Genomic DNA, 24548 nt, shown 5'->3' with positions numbered 1-24548 from the left:
GCCCCCTGGCAGGAGGTGGCTTGCGGGTCCTGTACCCTCAGTGCCCACCCAGTGCTCACCCCCAGCCCTTCCAGTCTGGCTGCTCCCTGGCTGGGTGCTGGCTGGGCCAGCCTCTGACAGGTGCAGCTGGTGCCTGGACTGGGCCCCAGCCAGGCACTGCCTGTGAATGACACACGGGCACACCTGCTCTTCCCCCGGGGCCAGCTGCTGGAGCCCTGCCACTCTGGGAAGGAGAAGCTCAGCAGGAGGGCTCTGGCCCTGAGGAAGGTGTGGCAGTTGTGGCTCGGCCCTGCAGGGACAGATGTGCTGGGGGACTGGCAGCACGGCAGGGCAACGGCAGCAAGGAAGGGCTGGGAATGAAAGAAAGCCCAGCCTGAAGCTGGGCAGTGGCCTGAAACTGGACCATTGCCAGGAGGCTGGGAGACTTCTGAGGAGCCGGGGGGCTTGAGTTGGGGAGGCCCGGCTGGGCAGAACCTGAGCCCTCAGAGCCTAGCTGAGGGCCGGCTCTGTGCCAGCTGATGCAGTCTCCTAATGGCAGCACTGGCTCCATTGTGCGGATGGGGCTTTAAGCCTGAGAGGCCCTGGGTGAGGACTAGAACCTGTGCCCTGGAATCTGTGTGCGTTTGTGTGCCAGGCTGGCTTTTGGGAGGCCCCTAGGATGGCCTTCTTGCCTGCCCTCAGGCTGGTCCCACACAGGCCTGGTGCTGGATTACCATTGCCACCCCCTGGGACCTAGTGAAGGCCAGGCCTGCAGTAGGTACTCAGAAGCCACTTGATGAGCTCTGTCTGCCAGCCAAAGACCTCTCTCTCTCTTTTTTTTAATTTTATTTTTGATAGAAATATACGCAGCAAAACCTGCTCCCCTTCCACAGTTTTTAGATGTAAAGATCAGTGACATTGGTTAAATTTTCACGTTGTGTCAGCATTCTCATTATTTCTCTTCTAGTTGTTTTACTTCCATTAATCTCCCTGCTCCCAGCCTTTCCATCTATGCTTTAAAATAGCTGTTGACTCTTTGGTCTTATATAGCATCTTAGTTATCTAGTGCTGCTATAACAAAAATACCACAAATGGATGACTGTAACAGATTTTTTCTCTCATAGTTTAGGAGGCTAGAAGTCTGGATTCAGGGTGCCAACTCCAGGGCAAGGCTTTCTTTCTCTGTTGGCTCTGGGGAAAGGTCCTTGTCATCAGTCTTCCCCAGTCGTGGAGCTTCTCAGTGCAGGAAGCCTGGGTCCAAAGCCACCGCTATTCTCCTGGCTCTTGTTTCTTGGTGATATGAGGTCCCCCTGTCTCTCTGTTCCATTCTCTCTTTTATTTCTTGAAAGAGATTGACTTAAGACACAACCTGATCTTGTAGATTGAGTCCTATCTCTAAATCTGCCTCATTAGCATTGTGGAGGTAGGATTGACAATGCATAGGAAAATTACCTCAGATGACAGAATGGTGGACAGTCACATAATGCTTCGAATTATGGCCAAACCAAGTTGACACACATTTTGGGGAGACACAGTTCAATTCATAACATATGGATAGCATAAAACTTTTTGGGCTAAACTATTACTTAGTTTACAGGTGACTTCAGGGGATAATTTCAATTCAAGGTTTAAAGAGCAACTGAGGGTCATATAGTCTTGGGAACTCCTTCAGCCTCAACAGGTCCAGTAGGTCTGGATTCTTTAAGAATATGAGGTTCTGTTCCACATTTTTCTCCCTTTTTATCAGAATTTCTCTATTATGTTCCTGACCAGATGGTCAGTTAGTGGTAGCCGGGCACCATCTAGTTCTTCTGGTCTCAAGGTGGAGGAGACAGTCGCTCATGTAGATAATTAGTTCTGTAGTCTAGTTCCTTCTCTGATTCTTGGGTTTCCTTCTTTCTCTTTTGTTGGCCAGAGACCTCTTGACTACTTGCCTGGCTGTGCTTTCATTGGCTGTTAATGGCTGTAAGCCCTGGGATGGAGGCCTTGTCACTCACCTTTGGGCTGTGGCCCCAGCACTGTGCCTGGCACACAGAAGGTGCTCAGCAAATGGGTGTTGAATAAACAGAGACATGGCCCCTGCCCTGGGGGAGCACCTCATTTGGGAGCCCTCCAGGCAGATAGCTAGGGCGAGCAGGTGGCATGAGGAGTCCCTCTCCCCCTGGGCCTCAGTTTATCGTCTGTGAAGTGGGATCGAAGCCCCAGCTGGGGGTGGAGGGAAGGAGGGGAGCTCCCAGGAGTCTCCAGGATGGGAAAGTGGAAATGTGAGGCCTTTCTGTGCTTCTTGGGGGCTAGGGGGCCACAGAAATGGGGGTATGGGAAAGGGGCTTGATGAAGGAGGGGATATTTGAGGGCTTGTGAGTATCTGTGGTACCAGAGCCCTGGGAATTCGTAATCCCAATCCAGCCTTTGGACGTATGGGGAAACTCAGGCCCGAGAGGGGAGATGATTCACCGGAGGTGTCCCCTCTGCCAGCAGCAGCAGAGCCTCCAGGCCAGCCTCCCAGGCTCCTAGTGTCCTCTGCCACCCCCACCCTACTGGCACCGCAGCCCAAGCTGTCTTGTGTGATAGCTGATGTGGCAGCCACAGAGGCAGCACAAGGCTGTGGGACCTTGGGGACCCCAGTCCAGCCCTCTCATTAGCCTTCAGCCTGCAGCACTGGACACAGTTCCATTTACACGGCCAAAAAGGTCTTTCTGCAGCAGCCCCAGGGAGTCCTTCTGCCCTGGCTATGTGTTCATGCTGTCCCTGGAGACGGATGGGGGCACCTCCTGGGCTCTGTCTGGGACCTCTCCTGCCTCCTAGCACCCCGCCAAAGCCTAGACTGGCCCTCTCCCCCCATCATCGCCTGGGCCTAGGCCCCAGTTGACTTTGAAGGACTGAGATTTGGGGAGAGGCCAGGGAACAAAAAATGCAGTATTCAGAGTGGAGGCTTTTGACAGTACCAGCACCAGCCATTGCTGCCTGAGCACCTCCTGTGCACATGAGAGCACTGGCTGGTTTAGTCCTTGGCAGATCCCTGGGCTCAGGACCCGTCTGTGTTCCTACCTTCTTGGAATAAAGGCCAAACTCCTGCATCTCTCCTTCCACTTTAGCCACCCCAGACCAGGCTGGCTCCTGCCTCAGGGCCTTTGCACTTGCCGTGCCCCTGCCTGGGGTACAGATCTCCATGGAGCTGCCTCCCTGCTCCCTCCTGCCTTCAGGACCTGCCTAATGTCTCCTACTCAGTGAGGCCTTCCCTGAGTAACATCTAAGCTACCCTTCCCCTACAGCCCCTCTCCCCTCTTTGGGCTGGATTTTTCTCTGCATAACTTAATGTCTGCTGTGATATATTTTACTTGTTTATCTTGTTTGTTGTCCATCTCTCCCCTGGAATATAAACTCCTAGATGGCAGGGTTTGGGGCCTGGTTCCTTCACAGCTGTGTGGCCAGAGCCTACAGCATAGCTGGGATATATTAGGTGCTCCGTAAGCGTGTGGGGAAGGAACAGATCGACTTAGCTACACCTGACACTTAGTGGGTCCAGTAGCAATGGTAGCCGGAATTATTGCCCAATTCTGAATTATTGCAGATGAGAAAACAGAGCTTCAGAGAGGTAACACCGCTGTCTCATAGTACTGGGGTTCAGGTCCTCTCTCTGAGCCCTTGGCTTGCCCTCTACCAGGTGACAGGGGCGGGGAGGGGGCGACTTGGCATTTTTTTCAGGCCCCTATGGTGCCTTGAGCTGTTTATATGTGTGATTCCGCCTACCTCAAGGCCTAAGCCTTGCTGTGTGCTGCTACTGGCCTGCTTCTGGCACAGGATGTCCCTGCCCAAACCTTGCCAGGTGTGAGTGCTGTTCCCATTTCAGCTCTGTGCAAACTGAGGCTCAAGGGGTTGTGCTGCTCAGCTCCGGTCCCCTGTCTTCCCATCTATGAGTCTTTGGGTCAGGTTAGAGGAGCAGCTCTCCCTTTGCCTTCCTCCCAGTGCTGCACGGTCTGTGTTTGGTGCTGGTGTATTTCACTTGGCTGGAAAGTTTTTTTTTTCCCTCTCTCTTTTCCAGTCACACCACCCAGGTGTTTTTTATTGTTGTTTTTCAGTTTTTTTAAAAGTTGCCATTATCAACTTTAGCAGCTTCCCAGTTGTAAAAAGAATCTAAATACTTCCTAGCTGGCAAAGCACAGCTGCTCCTGATTTCTCCTAGATGCTCACATGGCCTCTTTTGCAGATGGCCAGACAGGTTCCAGGGCCACTCAGCCAGGGGCTCTGGGCAGGCCAGTGCCCCTTGAGGCCCATCTCTGGGGCCAGGACAGGGACCTGAGCCCTTGACTCCTCGCTGCTCATGCCCTGGGATGGGCAGCCGGGAGGACGCAGGGTGGGACATCCCAACTGTGGGAACGTGCAGCCTGAGGACCAGAGAGGGGAGACCCCAGCCGGAGGTCGCAAGGCTTTTTGAAAGCAAGGCAGGGACCAGCTCCTAGGTGGTCTGGGCCCCCTGCCCTCGGCATCCTCTTTGCAGCTATTTAGAGACATACTTGACAGAGCCAGGGCAGGGAGGAGGGAGTGTGCAAAGGCAGGGCGGTGCTGTGTGTGTGTATGCCTGTGTATGTGTCTGTCTTTGAGGCTGTGTGCATCTGTGGGTGCGTGTGCCTTTGTGTGCCTGCGTGCACAGTGTGCCTGCGTGCACAGTGTGTGTGTGTGCATCCACGTGTGTGTGTCTGTGTGTGCATCTGCATGTGTGTGTCTCTGTGTGTCTGTGTGTGTGGATAATGGGGGCTGAAAGGCAGAAGGCAAGAGAGGTCAGGGAGGAGCAGCGGGGATGGGCAGAAGAGGGCCCTCACCCCTGCCTGCCCCTCATTCCAGCTGCAGTCCAAGCCCCCTGAGCTAGCGGCTCCAGCTCTGCAATTCTCTGGCACTTAAAGCAAAAATAAATCTCTGCCAGGAGCTGGCGTTCTGGGAGGTAGCAGGCAGTGTCCCCTGCTCCCAATCCTCTGCCCCGGGCTCTGGCTCCAGGCCAAGGACAGGCTTCCAGTGGGGCCTATGGGGGACCATGGGGGCCTGGGAAGGGACGAGGGGAGGGGCTCTCTCCAGCCCATCCACAGGCCAAGAGCCCAGCTGGTGGCACAGAGGGCAAAGGCAGGAAAGCCTGCCTGGGCTCCTGTGGGCTCCTGGGATGCTGAGGCAGGCAGAGCACTCTAAAGTGAGGCCTCCTGGAGCCCTGGGCCTCAGCCTTGTGGGCAGAGTGGGGACCGAGCCTGCGTACCACAGACCACTTGCTCAGGTTCCGGCTCCCAGCTCCACTCACCTTTGCCACCCTTGGGACCAGCTTCTGGGCTTCTGTTCCCTTGGTGACCCCTCCCTCCCCTTCTCAGAGAACCTGGAGGTCTGGCTCTTCAAATATTTGTGACCCAGGCTCTGAAGGTGCTTTCCCTGTGCCAGGTGCTGGGGACCAGTGGTACCTGTGGGCTGACAGTGACATGCTCATATCTGTAGCTTGTAGTCACGTTCTTTTGTTAATTACTATAAGTTTTGCTCCCTCAGGGCTCTGTTTAAGGAAGGATCCAAGGGAATAATTCCAGGGCAGGCCTGATGCCCCTGGTGGCTTCGTGGCTGGTGGTACCTCCGGCCCTCCTCTCTAAGCCAGTTTCCCCATCTGTGGAATGGGCACACACACCCCTCCCCTGCGGGCCTTCGTTGTCTCAATTACAGGAGTTTTACGTGCTCATGGGAAAGTATTAAAAGTCGTAAGGGTAGAAAGTAAAAAGTGAATTTCTCCTTCTCAAACCCTGTCCCCCATCCCTCACCAAAGCTTTGCTCTGTGGGAGACCATCATTACAGAACCTCCCGAATGCTCTCAGTGCTGATAGACACATCTGAGCGTGGGTGTGTAGACAAGCTTGCATGGAGAGGTGCCTTTCTTTTTTGACTTGGGATCGTTCTGCACGTGTGGTCCTCGGTTTCTGGGTCATGGAAGCCATGGGCACCCCGTTGGGGCTCTGGGGCCACCCCATCTGTGCCTGGCCGTGTGAGCTCAGTACCAGCGGCACCCAGGGATTTGATCCTCTCTCCATTGATGGATGTCGAGTGGAGGGCTGAGTCACAGAGGCCCAGGATCATAGAATCTTTGTGATGGAGTCTTTGAACCCACAGAGCCACAGAATTTTAGGAGTCATGGCTCCTTTGAGTCATACGTTTTTTAGCCTCTTTGAGATGCAGAATCTGGGATTGTAGAATTGGCACACCTCAACACCTTAGTCACAATTCCTGAGAACCATGGAGTCCTCAAGTCCCAGCCCTGGGAGAGGAGCGAAATCTTCATCTGGCCACCTCCTTCTTCAGGTCCCTCTGGGGAGCATTTAGAGAATCTAGATACCCTGGACCCATCCCCCAAATTTTGGTTCAGAGGGCCTGGGGTAGAGCCTGGGAATCTGCATTTTTAAGTTTTCCCCATCTTCTTCTCCCCCAGCTTGGCCACTTGTGGGAGAAACTGTCCGCTGTGATCAGGCCCACTGACGCTTGCTGGGTGCCCCTGGACAGTTCCCGTCCCCTCGTGGGCTTCAGTTTCCCCATCAGTAATGTGGGACCCACTAACTACTTCAACCCTCACTCAGTGCAGGGCATACTGTGAAAGCCAACCATGTTCTTTTTGATCGCTTCCAGGGACGGGAAGCTCACTAACCTCCAGGGGGTGTCATCTCTTCTGTCTCCCGTTTTCTTGATCCTGAAGAAGCATGGTTATTTGCTCCTTCACAACCCTTAGACTTTGTCCCCCTAGGCCTCTGTCTGGGGAATGGTTGCCCTGTCCCGCTGGTCACCCCTGATCCATCTCTGAGCTTCTCTGGCTCATGTGCATACCACCTGCTTGGCCAACACCTGCCATTCCTATAACCAGGTTTGAGAAGCATCTGAGGACAATTCCCGCCTTGCGGAGAGACTGATCACCTCTGGGAGAGTCGCTAACGTACCTGGTGATGCCTCCGCTCTTCTGAGAGCCTCTGTTTTCTCATTTGGGTAATGGGTACCCACACCCTCCCGCATTGTAGCCTCTGCTTTCTCATCCTGGCCTGGCTGTGGCTCTGCGGGCAGGACAGGGCAGGGCAGGGAGCTTCCTCTCTTCCCTGTTCCCCGCCCTTCTGGTGCACCGGCTGGAGGCTCAGCAGTGCCCATCCCTGTGGCCTGCTGGGCCTCAACCTGTCGGCAGCACCTGTCCGGCCAAGCAGCCAGACCCGTCCTCAGGCCCCAGGAGCCTCAAGGACCGCCTGCCCCTGGGGCAGCCACAGAGTGGCCCAGGCCTTCCCTGGGGGCTGTGTAACAGACTAGACCCCGGCTGTCGTCTCCTTTCCTCTGCTGGGTGTGAGGCTGGGCCAGCCAGGGCCCTGCCAGCTGCAGCCTGAGTCATCCTGGGCCCTGCCTTGGCCCTGCCATGCCAGGCCAGGTGACCAGGCACTGGGCCCATCCAGTCCTCCTGGTGGCCGCATGGCCGGCTGTGGTCAGGTAGACCCCAGGAGCCCTCAGTGTGCCCTGTTTCAGATCCAGCACAGGTCAACAGGGAGGAGAGAAGGAGTACAGAGGATGTGGCAGCGGGACCCCCAGGAGCTGTGACCTGAGCCCATGGCCTCAGTTTCCTCACCTGCAAAATGGGAACACTGGAGCAAACAGGCCGAATGGCTCCACACACCTGACCTTGTGTCTGCATGTGGAATAAGTGCTGGGGCAGGAGGCCTGGGGAAGAAGAGAGGCAGGGGCACTGGGCAGCCAGCTGGACTCTGAATTTGTCTCCTGTGGCCGCTGGATCGAGTCACCACGTACTGGGTGGCTTCAAACAGCAGATATCTGGAGGCCAGGAGGCCAAATCGGTATCACTGGGCCAGACTCCCTCAGAGGCTCTGGGGAGAATCCATTACTTGCCTCTCCCACCTTCTGGTGGCTGCAGGCACTCCTTGGCTTGTGGCTGCCTCACTCCAATCTCCTCATCCGTGGTCTCATGTCCTCCCCTCATCTGTGTGTGTCACATCTCCCTCTGCCTCCCTCTTCTCAGGACACCTGTAATTGGCTTTAGGGCCCACTCAGAGAATCCAAGAGCAGTCTCCTCAGCTCAAGAGCTTTAGCTTAAGCACATCTGCAAAGACACTTTTTTTATACAAGGTTACATTCACAGGGCCCAGGAGTTAGAACCTGACATCTTTGGGTGTCATTCTTCAGTCCACTACAGACTAGGTCACCTGATGGCTCCCAGGGACTCTTTTTTAAAAAATATTTTACTGTATTTTCGCTGAAAGTTTACATAGTAAATTAGGTTCTCATTTAACATTTCTGTACATACTGGTTAGTGACTTTGGTTACATTCTTCACAGTGTGTCAGCATTCTCACTATTTCCATTTTGGTTGTTCTTTTTCCATTAATCTAGCTTCCCTGTCCCCCCTGGCCTTCTTATCTTTGGTCTAGGATAAATGTTAACCATCTGGTTTCATCATGGGTGATATTTATTTTATGGACCAATCTGTCTCTTGCCTGAAAGGTTCGAGTTCCAAGTTTAAAGAGTATCTCAGGGTGATAGTCTCAGGTTTCATCTAGTCTCTACCGGTCCAGTGAGTCTGGCTTTTTTTTTTTTTTTTTTAGGAGTTTGAGTTTTGTTCTGCATTTTTCTCCTATCCTCCCTGGGACCATCTGTTGAGTTCCCAGGGACTATTGAAATCAGCTCCAGGTTCCTCCCATGGCCATGAGGCCCGGCATTGCTGCCCCTCCTGGTCTACATTCCCCATCACTCGTCTTGCCCCGTGTCAGCCTCCTCTCCAGAGAACAGGCCAGCTGCTTCTGGCCTCCTGGCCTTGTGGGTGCTATTTTCTCTGCTCAGAAGCCAGTTCCTGTCCCATCTCCACCAGGCTAACTCCTCACCAGCCTGGGTTTCAGCTTAAACGTAACCTCCTCCTCTGGGAAGCCTGCCCTCGCCAGTGAAATCAGCATCCCGTAATTATTATTTTTTAATTGAAATATGATCACTCTGAATGCTCTGATCTGCATCTTGACTTTTTCTTTTTTAACTTAGCAATATCCCTTGGGGACAAATAGCATTGGGGTTACCTGTTGAGCTCTGCTATCTACCAACTCTATATCCTTGGCAGATTATCTAATTGCTCTATGCCTCAGCTTCCTCGTCTTCCAAACAGGAAGATTAATGGTTCTTCCCTCCACTGGGGTGCTTCCAGCAATCAGAGTTCACCCATGACCCCAGGACATGAAAGGGTGGGGTGGATGTCACCTGTTACTATTGTGATTACTATATCTATCAGCTAAGTGTTTTAAAAATCTACCTAGTAGTTCCTGTGGAACCCTGGTGGCGCAATGGTTGAGAACTACGTTGAGCTACGGCTGCTAACCAAAAGGTCTGCAGTTCAAACCTACAAGCTGCTCCTTGGAAATTCTATGGGGCAGTGCTTCACTGTCCTGTAGGGTCGCTATCGGTCGGAATCTACTCGACAGCAATGGTTGATTCGGTAGCTCATGCACGGGACTGAGGTTCAGGTTTAGTTAACCTGTTTCTGCAGACCCTCAGCTGTTATCACACATAACCACTGTAAATAACTGGATCCTTGGGGCCTCTTGCCTGGGCTGGAACCTGGATTTCTGGGAATGGCTCTGCTAGGTCGGAGGGCCTGTGCTTCTGTGCCACTGCTCTTTCCTCCACGAGGTCGTCTCCATTTCTGCCCCCTCTGCAGGGTTTGCACCTGCCTCCATCTCCACCCTGTTGCCTGCGCCAATGTGACCATCCCTCAACTTCCTGATCCTTGCCAGCCCCAGTGGTGCCTCACTGCCCGTCATTCCAGTTTGCGTCTCTCTTGCTTTAGAGCAAGGGGGTTGTCTTTTCATGCTAAGCCACCTTTTTGTAGGGGCTTTTCTGGCAGCAGCTGTGGGGTGGTTCTTTCCCTGACGGTCAGCGAGTCGAGTAGGATGCCACGTGTGAGTGCTTGCTGGCCCTTCCCCATCTAGCGGCTCCTCACGTCTAACCCCAAGGATAAGCGGGACAGGGAGCAGCTGACCATTTCACAGACAAGACTAGGCTCAGAGAGGACACACAGCAGCACATCCTGTCTGAGAGAATCTCAGTCTGTGCCTGGAGCCTGAGAGTGGGGGACTTGGGCACCTGGAGTTACCCCAAAGCTCCTTGCCATGGGAAGGAGGTCAGGTTTCATTCAGTAGTGAGTTTTGAGGCTACTGTCCCAGCCCCCTGCCCAGCCCCTCGCTGGGCCCCCGGGGGGCATCCTTCTGGAGACAGCAGCCAGTTGGTTAAGTGACAAATGCCTGATGCCTGTGGACACTGGGTATGCTCAGCCCTTCCTATGGCTCGAGGCGGCAGTCTGGATACTTGGGGGCTTCAGCAAAGAGGCCGTCTCTGGTGGTAAATTCAGCCAGCCACCGTGTTACCAGTTCTTCTGTTTCTCAGGAAGCAGTGCGATGTTTTGCTGACACTTGGCACCCAAAATCATAATGAAAAGGATTGTTTCCCAGTGTCTCCTGCTGCCATTTGCTGCCAAGGCTGTGCTAAATGCCTTCCTGAGCAGTATCTCACTTAATTCTCCTGCCTGGCGTAGAGGGGGGCATGTGGCCAAGTCTGGATTTGAACCCAGATCGGGGACCCCGCTAATAGGCCTCGGTTTTTTCTAAAGGCATGACATCTCTAAAGAACGCTGGGGGGCCCTGCTGGGTTCTCCCTTGAGGGGCAGTGGGATGCACCTCCTGCCACCCTGGACCGAGGATTCAGGGAAACGCTGTACCTGAGAAACATCTCAAACTAGGGTAGCATGTATTGGGCAGAGCTAGGCTGAACTGGATTTAATTGGGACTGTGCCCCCGTTTGCTTTGTGACTTGAGGCAAGCAGCTTCACCTCTCTGAACCTAACTTCCCTCCTCTGAGAAATGGCTAAATCTACTGGGTTTAAGCTGTGATTGTCCTGGCTGCGTGCCAGGAGTCAGGGACATTTCAGAATTCTAGAGGAGGGAGGTTCTCAGGCTCCTGTCCAGTCTAACCCTGCCATTTTACAGGTGGGAAAACTGAGACCCAGAGAGGGGAAGGACTGGTCCAAGGTCACACAGCTGGCAGAGCTGTTGCCATCTCCCCAGTGACCTCAGCCACAGAACTGGCTCTACCTCATTCTTAACCTCTCCTTCCCCACAAGACTGGGATTGAAAGACAGAGCACTGCGTGAGCACCTACTGTGTGCAGGGAAGCCCAGGGCTATCCCCACAGGCAGGTCCTGTTTAGGCCAAGGCCCTACTAAAGCCCTGGGGGAGCTCTGGTCCTCATGGTGATGGCAGCAACATTGTTGCTTGAGGGAGACAGTTGAGCTGCTGATGGCTGATTCATTCATTCACTCCCCAGTCTGAGGGGAGAAGGGGCCTTGTGAGGGCTTAGTAGTCTCTACTTGCCTGCCCATGTGCTAACAAGATGCTCCCTGGAGGAAGAGGCCCTGGATCCTGGCCCCAGGGGAGGCCCCAGAGGGCCTTTCAGAGCCGTCCGTGGGGGCCCTAGGCAGGGTCAGAACAGAAAGTCCCAGGCCCTGCCTCCCATGGCAGAACCCACTCCCAGCCCTCTCAGACATCCAGGGAGCAAGACTTCAAGGACTGGAACCCCTCAGTCCAGTTTCGGCCCCTTTGCTGCTGCTGCAGCTGGCCTGCCTAAAAAAAAAAAAAAAAAAAAAAAAATTTTTTTTTTTTTGATTCCAGGTACTGCTTCTGTGATGGGAGGGCTGGTCCTGGACCGTGTCTCCTACCTCCTTGTTTCAGGCCTGGCTGCTCATTCTTGAGTCTGTGCTTCCTTAGGTCCAGATCCCATACCTACCCTTCTGTACCCCATGCCCTGCCCCTCCCTCTTGGTTCCCTCCTGGCCCCTAGGCCTCACCCCTCTCTCCTAGTCCCCAGTTGCCCTCTCCCTCTAAGATCATGGATTCTCAACTGACGTCGTGGCTTCCTCTTTCACTGAGAAAATAAAAGTGAGAGGAGAATTTTCACTGCCCCACCACAGCTCCCCACCTCTGGCGCCTGCATCTATCCTGTGCCTTCCCTGCTCTTTCTGCAGATTGAGCTGGGGATTGATCAACTCTGGGATACCCTCGCTCTGCTGTAGACGCAGTTCCCCTCTTCCATCATCCTTTCATCCATCCGGAGGCGTTTGTTGAAGGCCACGCTGTGTGGGGCTTTTTCCCAAGGCCGTGCCTTCCCGGAGCTCACCTTGTAACCAAGAGGCATGCTAAGCACTGTACTGCATGTGGGGGGGAGCCGGGGTGCTGGGGGGGCCCAGATGGAGAGGTCCAGAGGAGCAGCAGCAGGGGGACCGTGTGGCTGGAGCAAGCGAGTCAGACACAAAAAACCAAACCCAGTGCCATCGAGTTGGTTCTGACTCATAGCAACCCTATAGGACAGAGTAGAACTGCCCTATAGAGTTTCCAAGGAGCGCCTGGTGGATTCAAACTGCTGACCCTTTGGTTAGCAGCTGTAGCACTTAACCACTACGCCACCAGGGTTTCCAAGAGTCAGACACAGTGGGTGTGATTGCATAGGGCCTAGGGCCTTTGGGATAATCCTATTAGCTTTTTAAGTCTTCTCCTGACTTTGAAAACACCCTCATTTTTAAAATTTTATTGTGATTAAAAAAAAATACATATATATTAATATATATGTCATTGTTGTTAGGAGCCGTCGAGTCAATTCTGACTCATAGTGACGCTATAGGACAGAGTAGAATTGTCCCATAGGATTTCCAAGGAGCACCTGGTAGATGTGAACTGCCGACCTTTTGGTTAGCAGCGAAGCTGTTAACCATTGCACAGCCAGGGCTCTGATATAGATATGTATTTATAACAAAAGATCTGCCACTTTTACATGGGCAGTTCAGCGGCACTAGTTACATTCACTACTATCCACTTCCAACACCTTTCCATGGCCCCAGACAGACACTTGATTCCCCTTCAGCACGCATTGCCTACCCCTCCCCCCAAGCCCTGGTAACCACTACTCTACTTTTGTCTTGGTACACTTGCCTTTTCTTGGTATTTCCTATCCGTGAAAACACCCCATCCCTCCACTTCTGTGCTCCTGGCAACCACAGAACCCCTCACAAGGGGTATCCCCGTTCACTTTCCCGGATTTCTCCTCTTGGCCTTGACCCCATGATGCCAACGAAAGTGTTCAGGTCAAGGTCACCTGTGCCCCCACCAGGGCGGTTCCAGCGGTCACCCCTCAGCCATTGTCCTGCTTGCCTCTCAGCATCACCTGAGCCTGCTGACCCCTGGCTCCTCCTGGGACATGTGCTCACTCAGTCGGCTTCCAGACACCTGTTCTGAATCATCGTACCTCCCTGGGGCGGCTCCATCTACATCCTCATAGTCTCACCTTCTCCTTGGTCTGCACCCCCATTCTGCAGCTCACAGCCACCCCAGGACTTTGTTCCCTTCCTGTCATCAGTGAACTCCCCTCTCCTCTCCCATCCAGACTGCCCCTGCCTGCCTCCCAGACATCTGCCTTGGATGTCTGGGGGTACCTCAGTCTCAGCACATCCAGAACTGACCTCCTGGCCTTCCCCCTAAGCCAATGTTCCCCCCCACCTCCGCCCAGTAAAGCATTCCACCTCCTGAAGGTGGTGGCTGGGGTCTCAGAGAGAGGCCACTGGGGCCAGGGCCCAGGCCACAAGAATTCTGGCTTAAGTCTCCCCGAAACCAAAAACCAAACCCACTGCCATCAAGTCTATTCCAACTCAAAGCAACCCTATAGGGCAGAGTAGAACTGTCCCGGAGGGTTTCCAAGGCTATAAATCTTCACGGAAGCAGACCACCACATCTTTCTCCCACAGAGCAGCTGGTGGGTTCAAACTGCTGACCTTTTGGTTAGCAGCTGAGTGCTTAACCAATGCACCACAAGGGTTCCTTCAGGTCTCCCCACAACCCCTATTTTCTCTCTTTCTATCTTACAAATGCAAAGAGAACGTGGAGGATACCACGCTGTGTCAGTCTTTCGGGGTCTGTGTAAGATTCTGGGCCATAGGGCCCTCTCAGTCAGGTCTGAAGGCGGGAGAGGGGAGGTAAATGGGATGTTGATTGAGGGGCCATGGACACAGGTATAGGGATGTGTGCTCAGCAGCGCCTGCCCAGTCTAGCTGACCCGGGTTCCCAGGGAAGGACAGGTCTGGCTGCTGCAGTGGGGGTGGAAAGGCAGGCAGCTGACACTTCTGCCCCAGGACCCCCTCCGTGACCGTTCCCTGCACCCCCAGGCTGCAGCTGTGCAAGGCAGGAGGCTTGGGCCCAGCTGATCCCTGACCCAACCCTGTAATCAGCCTGTCATCTCCAAGGAGCCAGCATGAGCTCCCCACCAGGGCTGGGCCCACAGCTGTACTTGGAGGGGGGTCCAAGCCACCCGACTCTCTTCGAGGCTGGGGGTGCTGCCGCTGTTGGGAGTCAGGGTCTTTATGGACCTCCAGCCTCCTCTCTTGTTCCCCGTCTTGCAACCCAGCATCCTGATGAGACACAGTCCCTGCGGGCCCGAGCCCAGGCAAGTGGGTTTAGATGGTGTAGATGGGGTCAGGCTGGGTAAGTGGGTCCAGGTGGTGTAGATGGATTGTGGCAGTGGAGGCAGGGCACACGGTGATGGCTGCAGCTTTCGAGCAGTGTAGACGGATGTTGTCCAAGCTTCCTAGGGTGCCTATAACAGATTACCACAAAGTAGGGGCTTAAAAAAACACGTTTATTTTCTCCTGTTCTGGAGGCTACAAGCCCATATTCAGGGTGTCAGCTGTGTTGGTTCCCTGTGAGGCTCTGAGGGAGAATCTGTTCCTTGCCTCTCTCCCAGCCCCCTCGGCCTTCCTGGGCTCAGTGATGTATCCTCACCTGACCTCTCCCCCCATGTCTGTCTCTGTCTTCCTCTTTATAAGACACCGCTCAGAAGGGATCAGGACCCAGTATCCTCTGGTGTGACCTCATGTTAACGTAACAGATAACATCTTCAAAAATCCTGCAGTATTTCCAAGTAAAGCCACATTCTCGGGTGAGGGGGAGGGGCTAGGACTATATCATGTCCTTTTGGGAGGGTCACCCATCAGCACATAACAGCTGTGAGCTGTGGACGTGGAGGGGGATGTGGGCAGTGCAGACTGGGCAGCCTTTGTTGTGTGTGTGGCTGTGACCAGGGAAGTGGGGGTGACCAGTGTAGTCGGACATGGATGGCACAGGTGGGACAGCGCAGACTGGTATAGACAGTGCGTGGGTTTGGGCCCTGCCCGGTGGCCCTGTCCCCCACAGCCTGTGTTCTGGCCCTCAGCCCCGCCCAGCCCCTCTTACCTTGGCTAGCCCACTGCTCTCTGGGAGGGTCCAGCCTCTACGGACTCTGAGGTCTCATGTCACTGTCTCACTGCTCCCTGTATTACTATACCTCCCCTCCCCAGCCCCCAGATTCTCTTACTCACACTGTCACCTGCACTCCCCCCAGCTGTGATAATGGGGGAAAGCACAGACCCGTGTCTTGGGAAAAGGTATTTGTTGGGTACACCATTCAAGAGTTTGATGGGTATTGAGTTTGCACAAGAACCCCAGAAGATGCCAGTTCTCCCGTTATCCCCATTGTATAGATGAGAAAATAGGCTCAGAGAGCTTAAGGGGGTTTCTAGGGCCCCAGGTGCTCTTTGGAGCTACCGTCTAGGGGTCCAGCTCGGGCTGATGGGGCAGCCCCCTGAGGCCCAACTCCACTGTCCCCAGAACAGAAGGCCCCATATCCCCGCTCGCACTGCAGGGGGGTGCTTACCTCGGCTCTATGCCCATAGTCCTGCTCAGGTGCACCTGGCTCCACCCTGCAGGCCTCCACAGTCCCAGGATGGGGGCACCTGTGTCCTTGCCCTTATTTAAGTTGGTCCTTCCACCTGGGAGCTTGTTCTGTCTTGCTCACAGGGCCAACAGTGTCTGCTGACCTTGACCCAGCCTGGCCCCTTAATGCCCCTCTGGGGGTGTCTGACCCCTATATGGGTATGGCTGACCTGCAGAGGAGGAAGAGGCCTGCGGGGGGGCGGGGGGTGGGAGGAAGGTTGCAGAGGTCCCCACCGCTTCCGCACACCTAGAGAGCTCTCCTGTGCTAGATGCTGGGCTCTTCTCCCCTCGTGCCCCCAGCCTGCCACGCCTGCTCCTCTGACCTCACAGATGGCCCCAGAGGCCAGAGTGCATAATCCAGTCCCATGAGTGTGACTTGGCCCTGCGCTTCTGTCCTCCCCATCCCCCTGTCGCTCCGGCCCTGCTCACACTGAGCAGTGGGCAAAGTAAAGAGGCATACAGCTGGCTGGGAGATGTGCTCTTCTCTTGGTCTGTGGCTAGCAGAACGTGGCCCCTCCCCACTGGTGCTGCTGGTCCTGGCCGCTCCCGCTGCACTGCCCAGCAGCACCACAGCAAGAAGGGTTTGGCTGGAGCCACAAGGGGAGTCAGAGGTCTGGGCTGCAGCCTGTCTGTAGTCCTAGTATTCTCTCGCCAGCTCCCTGTGCCTCAGTCTTCTCATCTGTAAAATGGTACCTTCTCTCTCATGAGGCTCTGGATTGAACGAGTGGCTCTAGGTGGAGTTCAGGGACAGTGCACAAAAGACTTCACTCCGGATTGCCATCATTGCTTTGCAGGCAGGCATGGAGACCCTACACTGTGCCTAGCCATCTGGGTAATGAAGGAGTGCTGGCCTGCACCCCAGGAGCTCAGCCTGAGGCTGAGGTGGAGGGAGAGGGTGGACAAGGACATGGGCAGGGACTCTTCAGTGTGGTCAGGGCTATGACAGAGAGATCCAGGGGCCTGAGAGGGCCAGGAGAGCCCCAACCCAGCCCAGGATCTGAAGGATGAGCCAGAGGTTAGCCAGGAGGCGGGAACTGTGGGAGCCCCGAGTCTCCTGTAAGGAATCTGTCAGAAGATGCCAGTCTACTTTCTTTTCAGAAACTCTTCCCAGGTTCCTGTGGGCCACAGAGAAGGACGTCCAGAAGTGGACCCCTGGGGCTGACAGGCCTGGATACACACCTGAACCACACAGTGTGGCTGGTGCTGGGGCAGGGGCTGCATCCCACTGTGTCCACAGTGCAGTACAGAGACAGTGCCAGCGATGCTCATGATAGTGGAGGGAATCAGAGCATTTCTCCGCATCAGGCACCACTTCGATGCTTTACGAACCCTTTTACCCCATTTCACAGATGGGAAAACTGAGGCCCAGAGGCCTTTCCCCAGGCCCCCCTCTAGTGAGAGGCTGAGCTACAATCTGAACTCTGTAGGTCCGACCCTTTTCCTGCTGATCCAGTGGGCACAGTCAGGGTGCAGGCAAAAGTTGTTGACTGAGCAGTGAGGGGAGGAAGCTTGGTTTTAGCTGAGCCAAGCCCAGTGGCCTGGCCTCTTCACCTGGTGGCTGGGACAGTTCCCAGATGGAGGCAGATCCAGCCCTGCCCCACTGTGTGGCCCATGATTCTCTGCCACCGACCTGGCTACCCCTTCCCCACTTGAGTCATGAGCTGATGCTTCCTGGCTCCTTAGCCAGGCTGCAGTTCTATTGTACCTGGGCTCCTGCTGGTAGACACTCTGGGCCCCTGGCACGGTGGACTCTAGGCAGCATAGCAGGCATGGTCCCAGCTTCCCAACCCTGGGGTACGAATGAGGGTGGAGGGTGGGGGACAGACTTGGGCCAGAGAGGATTGGTGCACACACCAGGACCACACTGTCCTCCTCACAGTTTGGGAGAAAGGAATTACATCCCCACCCCACAGGTGGGGAAACTGAGGCTCAGAGAGGGGCAGCCATGTCCCGAGATTACACGGCCAGGAGCCACAGAGCCAGAATCGGAGCCCAGAGCCAGCCGACTCCAGGCTTGTGTAGTTCCAAATTCACACAGACTGCTGCCTTGTGCTTTACACATAGGGGAATAACAACCGTGGCTGCCACTTATTGAGCACTTACTGCATGCAGGCCCCATGCTGTGCGCTAGGTCCTGTACGCTCACCCGTACCCTCTGTGAAGCTGTTAGTGTCCTGTCTATAAATGGGGAAGTTGAGGCCCAGGAAACAGGGTGAACTTGCCCAGGGTGCCATAGCCTGGGGGTGGGGTTCCCAGAGATATTAGGAGAAGCTAGGGTTATAGAATGCCAGGGGAAGGGTAAGCAAGGGGTTCCTGGAATCCCCCAGCCCAGTGTTAATGTGGCAGAGCCTGTCTGGCTGGGGTGAGGGGCCTCAAGCCTGCCTGCTTCTTCTCAGTGGGGGTGAGGGCAGGAAGGTGGGGCTGTGACTCCAGGGTACTCACAGCTGCCCTGTGTGGACAGTTGGACCCCTGGAACTCACCCTGAAGCTAGCCCAACAGGGTCTGCATCTGGGAGGCAGGGCTGGGCATTGAGGCAGACTGTAGGTAGCAATAGGGACAGGCTGAACTGAACAATTCTCACTCCTTCTGGGCTGCTCCCTGGATTCAGGCAGGCGTTTGGGAGGCTTTGGCCTGGGATCATGGCTTAGGAGGTCACCCAAGGCCTGCGCTAGAGCACATTATCAATCAGGGTCACAGGTTCAGCTTCCATTCCCGGCTGTGTGATCCTGGGCAAGTTGCTTCACCTCTCTGAGCCTATTTCCTCATCTGGAAGGTAGGGATCATAATAGGCCCACCTCACCAGGCTGCTGTGGGACTAAATTAGGGGACTGTGACATTAAGAGCACAAGCACAAGCTCTCTGCCTGGGTTTGCTCCCCAGCTCTGCCTCTTCAAGGCTGTGTGGCCCTGGGCAAGTCGCTTCACCTCTCTGAGCCTGTAGAAGGGGGATAACAACAGAATCATCCTTGTAGAGCTTTCTCGGGACAAAAGGAGGTAGTTGAGATTAAAAAAAAAAAAAATAGAGCCCCCATAAATGTGACCTGTGTGCCTGGCACAGGCTCTCAAGCAAGGACCACCCCCAAGTGCAAGAAACCTCCAACTCTCCCTGCCTTAAAACCACTGGTGTGGGGGCTCCAGCTCCAGCGCTGCCAGGCACATCACTGCAGCCTCCTCCCCTTGCACTGTCTGATGAAATATAAATAGTACCCGGTGTTCGGCAAGGAGAGGAAAGTGGCTGTGGCTGTGGCTTGGCCTCTCCCCGCCCGGCAGGGGCCGGGAGGCCGTTGAGCCAGCACAGGGACTGAGGGAGATGGGAGCTGCTGAATAAATCAGCACATTCTGGGCTAATGCGCGGGCCGGGGAGCAGAAAGTGCAATTAGAGTAGTCACTGCCCAGAGCGGGTGGCTTCGTGCAGGTGCACCCTGGTTTGCAAAGTGCTACGACCAGCAGAGTCCACAGCCTGGGCCGGAGCTTCAGGCCCCATCGTCCCTGCAGCTGTCCTCTGAGGTGGCTCCCTGGGCCTCTGGAGAGACTGGGGGTAGCTGGGCAGGCCTGATATGGGGCCTTGGACCTGTGTCCCTGCCCCCCCACCAGCAACCCTCGGCTGGGGCAGGGACAGGAAGCTGTGGCCAGAGTCCTCGTCTTGCCCCCACCCGGTCCTCCAACTTCTTTTTTTTCCCCAGCTTCTTTGTGTTCAGTGGTTTGAGATTTTTTTTTCTTTTTCTTTTGAAGCAAGGCCGTCCCAGGCTTACCCAGCTCCTGCCCTGTTGCCAAGGTGACCAGACCATATCCACCCCCCATGACCACTGCAAGGGTTGGAGAGGGACTGCATGTGTGTGCGTGCCACACCTGTGTACACATGCGTATACACTGCTTACACATGATTACCCGCGTGCAAGAGCAGACATGCTTAGGCCCACCCCTGAGTGTACTGCCCTGAGTGAATGTAGACACAGATATGTCAGCGAAGTAGCAGAGGGGCACACAGCTGGCAAATGACTGTACATGGGTGTGTGCACACATGCATGCACACACACCCGTGAGCATACACATTCACACGTACACACACAGACACATTCATACATTCACGCTCACATGCACACGTACATGCAGCCCTGTGAAGTCCCTGCCCACACCCCCTCCACCCTCACCATGCCCTGCATACTAGTCAGCATCTGAGCCTCTTTGCTGGACAGGGAGCTTTTTCTGGCTGCTAGAGCCACCAGGGAATTAACTCATCCCTCTCCCCCACAGCCCTCAGCTAGTGGCTGATAGGAGTTGGTGGACAACAGCATCCAGACGACAGGCCACAGGCCACTGCCCTGTGGCCTTTGACTCCCACAACTCTGCTGCTGTCACACCAGGGGCTTCCCGGCCCCTCAGGGGTCCACACCACTGGGTTGGGGCCACAGGAGCCATAGTAGCAACACACCCGTCAGCACCCCCGTCACTGGTTTTCCCCTCCCCTGGCCCACCTCCTCACCCCCTACCTCTACTCCCTGGGGTCACCTCCCAAATAAATTACCTGCTCTCAATCCTTGTATGTTTGTGGAACCACCAAGGTAGGGCAAGGCGTGGACACCCCCAACACACCTGAGTAACACGCATCCGTGGCTCAGATACGTGAGCCCAGGTACTCGCGTAAGCACGTGGCAGCCAAGGTATGCAGAGACGGCACAGGCCAGCATGAGAGCAGGCACTTGTGTAGCACCTAATGCATTGCACAGACCATCTCCATTAATCCCTCAACAGCTACACGAAGGCTGTGAAACTGAGGCAAGAATTGTCCCAAAATTAATCATACAAACATGTATCTTAGAGGTGGAGGCAGGGTGAACCGAAGCAGGCAGATGCCAAGGCCAGTCCAAGGAGGAATCCACACCTCGCCCCAACATTTCCCCTCTTGGTGATGACGACCTAAGTGCAGAGGTAGGCAGAACCTCCGTCCTTAGACCTGTGGGGCCTGGCCAGTATCCCCCACCTTGCTCTGGCTGTGCACCCCAGTGACTGGGTATGTGCTGCCTCTCCCGATGCCTGGCCTGAGTGGGGACTAACCCAGGGCAGGGGAGACCAGCAGGCCCCCTCCCCCAGCTCCAGCCTGCCTCACACAGGCACTTACCTCTGAGTGGCTTTGGGGTACTGGGTTCCCCTCTGGGCTTGCTTCCTCCCTAGGAGCAGGGAGAATCCCAGATATCTATCGTGTGGTCGGGTTATTGAGTCCTGCACACACTAGGTTCTAAAAGAATAGCTCCTTCCTCCTGCTCTGGGCTTGAGACAGCTTTTCCTGGAGGCTCAGCAGCTGCCCCGCCAGCCCTCAGGCAGAGACCTGGTGGCCACTCCCTCTGCTCCAGGACAAACACCCTAAACCTACCTCCTTCTCAGTCAGAGTGGTCCCAGCCAGTGGGGGCCAGCCAGGGTTCAAATACTAGGCCCCTCCCCCCTAGCCCTGGGCATACTTGGTGGTGCCTGCCTCCCCACAGCATCAGCTGCCACTCAAGGGGAGGGGCGGGAAGGCTTCCCGTAGGAGGTGGCCCTAAGACTGGAGAGACTGGTTTCTTCTAGAGGTACTGGGTTGGAGGTGTGAGGCCGTGTCCTGCACTCCCAGCCCGGCCACACCGCGGACGGCTGCATGGTTTGGGGCAAGGTGCTTGCCCTCGCTTAGCTCTGTGCAGAAGGAGCAGAAGTGTGCAGGGGAGCAGCCTGTGTCACTGTGCCCAGCAGGCCAGCTGCACAGTGTGTGCACAGCTTTGGTTGTGGGGGTTAGAAATACATGCCTGGCGGCCAGGCAGGAGCAGTGGAGCAAGGCTGATCTTGGTTGGGTCTGGCTCTGGGCCTCAGTCTTGTCATCGTGAAATCCGGCCGGAAGAGCTCGCATCTCGCCCAGCAGAGCCAAGGGAATGCATGGGAGGCAATTGGCTGATGCCCCTTCCCAGCACTTAGGAAATTTCCTCCAGGGCATGTTGCTGGCTGGCCCCAGCCTGGGAAGGCCTCCCAAGTGTGAGTGACTGTGAATTTCTCCTGGGCTGTTATAGGTGGGTCACAAGTTCAGAGGCACATAGTAGGTGCTAAATAAAAGCTCCTTCCAATTGGAGAGGGGCAAGGCTCCCCAGGCATGTCCCAGGGCTCTGATCTGCCCCCGACCCTTTCCCCACCTTTCCCCACCCTCAGACCACATTTGCTTCCTGCTCCCTCTTGCTGACACCAGCCTTCTCACTCTTCTTCAGCTCCCTGCAGGCTAATTTTGCCACAGGGCCTTTGCATATTCTGTGTGTTCAGCTTCGACCAGGCTTCAAGCCTGGCTCTCTTTGGCCATCCTCAGGCTCTCTTCTACCCAGGGGCTGCCTTGAACACTCCTTCACATGACACTTTGTTCCCCGTTTCAGTGTCCTCACAGCCTCTCTCCCAGCTGGAACCTCCTGTGTTCGTTCATTTTCTTCTGAAATGTCTGTCCTCTCCTCTATCTGTTACGAGCACCAAGGGGACGGGCTCCCCGTTATGTTCATGCTGCATCGGCCCAGGCCTGACACAGGCGACGTGTTCAATGCCACGTGTTCATGGATTGGATGGAATGGGTGGATGGGTGAATGGGTGGATGGGTGGGTGGGTGGGTAGACGGACGGGCGGACGGACGGACGGATGGACGGACGAAGAGTGCGATGCTCAGGCCAGCCATGGCATCTCACCCATGTGGTCGAGGGTCCCACACAAGCCCACCTGGTCTGGCTGATGCTCTGCCCCGTCTGGAGAACCCTGAGCTGATTGCTCAGAGCAGTGGTTCTGAACGTACAAAGGAAACTGGAAACGTTGAAATACTTTTCAGGCTATTATCTTACGATTGGGTTACGATAGTTAATACGTGAGTTGCTTTTTCAACACCTTGAACTTGAGCTAGCAGCAGGCCTCATACCAGCTATCACTCTGCAGTCGTGCTGAGTGCGGGTGGCTCACAGCGTCCATGTCCGTACGAGTAGGGCTGAGACCTGGGATTCCTGTGTGCTGAGCTGCTGGATTGGCTGCCTCCACTCATCACAGACGGAACTGGAATGTTCCACGTACAGTCTGGGGAAGGATAGTCAACACTTTCTTCCATCACCTTCACAGAGCCCTGGGCTCTATCCATAGGTTCAGACCTTCTGCTCTAAAATGGGCTGAGTCGTGGCAGAAACCATCCTGCCGCCTGGCCCCTTCTGCCCTGCAAGCCCAGCGAGGCCCTTCTGTGTCCCCTGTGGACACAGTCCCCGTCAGAGGCCCCCTGTTTGACCCCAGGGTCCTTGGGCAGCCTTGATAGGAATCTGAGGGTCAGGACTGGCCTCCCAGGCATGAAGCCTGCGCTTCGTTTTCCTGGCTGTGGGTGGGGAAGGGGTCAGCAGTGCCCCAGGCTTCCCATCCCACTGTTTTGAGTAAAATGGCCAAGGCAGGCACTGTGATGCTTCCCAGCAGAGTCATGGGGGCAGACTCCCCCCTCCATCCACCGCAAGCATCACACTACAGCTTGGTCGGGAGCCCCCGCTGGCCTGGCAGAAAGCTTACATTTCCTGCCCTGTGGGCCCAGCCCAGGCTCAGAGGGGCTCCGATGGATGACAGCTACAATGGCAGTCACCCCTACCCACCACAGCAGGACCCCCCCCCCGCTATGAGCAATTAATAAGGGAAGGAGGTGGGACTAGACGAACAGGACCCAGAGGAGAGACTCTTGTTTGACAGATGGGGAAATTGAGGTTCAGAGAGAGAATGTCACGTGTGAGTTGAGCCTGGAGCTGGACTGGAACCCTGCGGGCTCTGGGCTGTGGCCCTGACTGCACTCTCGAGTCCCAGGGACAGAACTATGAGAGGCCATCTTAGGCCTGGTTCCTAGTCCTTGTGGGTCCCATATCCCCTCCTTACCCTCCTCCAGGTACCTGGCCTCAGGCTGGGGTCTCTGAGGGCAGTCAGACCCAGACCCCCTCAGGGAGCCCCTGGCCTGGTGGAGGAGACTCAGAGGGATAAATAATTGCCACCTGGCACAGTCTGGCCCAGGACAGAGGGAAGGACAAGGGTCTCAAAGGTGGGGGCTTCGAACTGGGTATTGAAGGATGTATAGGAGTTTGTGAGGGAGGATAGGAAAAAATGACATTGGCAGAGGGACTGGCATGTAGCAAGGCAAAGAGGTGGAGGTGTTTCCTATGACCCCATCTCTGTGACAAAAGCAATCCATCAAGTCAATTCTGACTCACATCAGCCCCACATGCTTCAGAGTAGAACTGTGCCCCATAGGGTTTTCATGGCTGTGACTTTTTTGAGATCTCCAGGCCATTCTTCTGAAGTGCCTCTGAGTAGGTTCAAACCACCAACCTTTTGATTAGTAGTCAAGCGCTTAACTGTTTGCGCCACCTGGGGACTCTTATTCCTGTGATGGCTTGGTATCTCCACTAGCGGATGAGAAAGGGGGTGCCCAGGTGCTCCCAGCTGTCTCAGCTGGCTGTGCATCCCCAGGAAGTCCTCTCCTTTTCTGAGCTTTCATCAGTGTGTCCCATCATCAGCTGTTCCAGACCCTGCCCCCTCTTCACCTTCAGCCCCAGCTCCCCTTTCCCTGGCACACTCAGCTCTAGCCCCAAAGCCTTCCCTCTGCCTTGAGCACACCAAGCAGCATTCCAGTCTCAAGCCTTTTGTCCTAGCTGTTCCCACCTCCAGGAACACTGTTCTCACATTGTCTCTGCATCCAGGTCTCAGATAAAACGTCCCTTCTGCAGAGAGGTCTCCCCGACCCCC

The 24548-nt window shown here is 55.3% G+C and overlaps 1 protein-coding gene across 1 annotated transcript in view; it reads left to right on the top strand.

Annotated features, from left to right (window-relative positions):
- The window catches only part of KCNJ12 (potassium inwardly rectifying channel subfamily J member 12), a 40506-nt gene that overhangs the window by 2613 nt on the left and 13345 nt on the right, over positions 1–24548 (top strand). The window lies entirely within an intron of this gene.

This window comes from Elephas maximus, chromosome 2, assembly GCF_024166365.1.
Source record: "Elephas maximus indicus isolate mEleMax1 chromosome 2, mEleMax1 primary haplotype, whole genome shotgun sequence".
NCBI classification, from domain to species: domain Eukaryota; kingdom Metazoa; phylum Chordata; class Mammalia; order Proboscidea; family Elephantidae; genus Elephas; species Elephas maximus.
The sequence above is the reverse complement of the archived record's forward strand: the minus strand, read 5'-3'. Positions and strand labels throughout refer to the sequence as shown.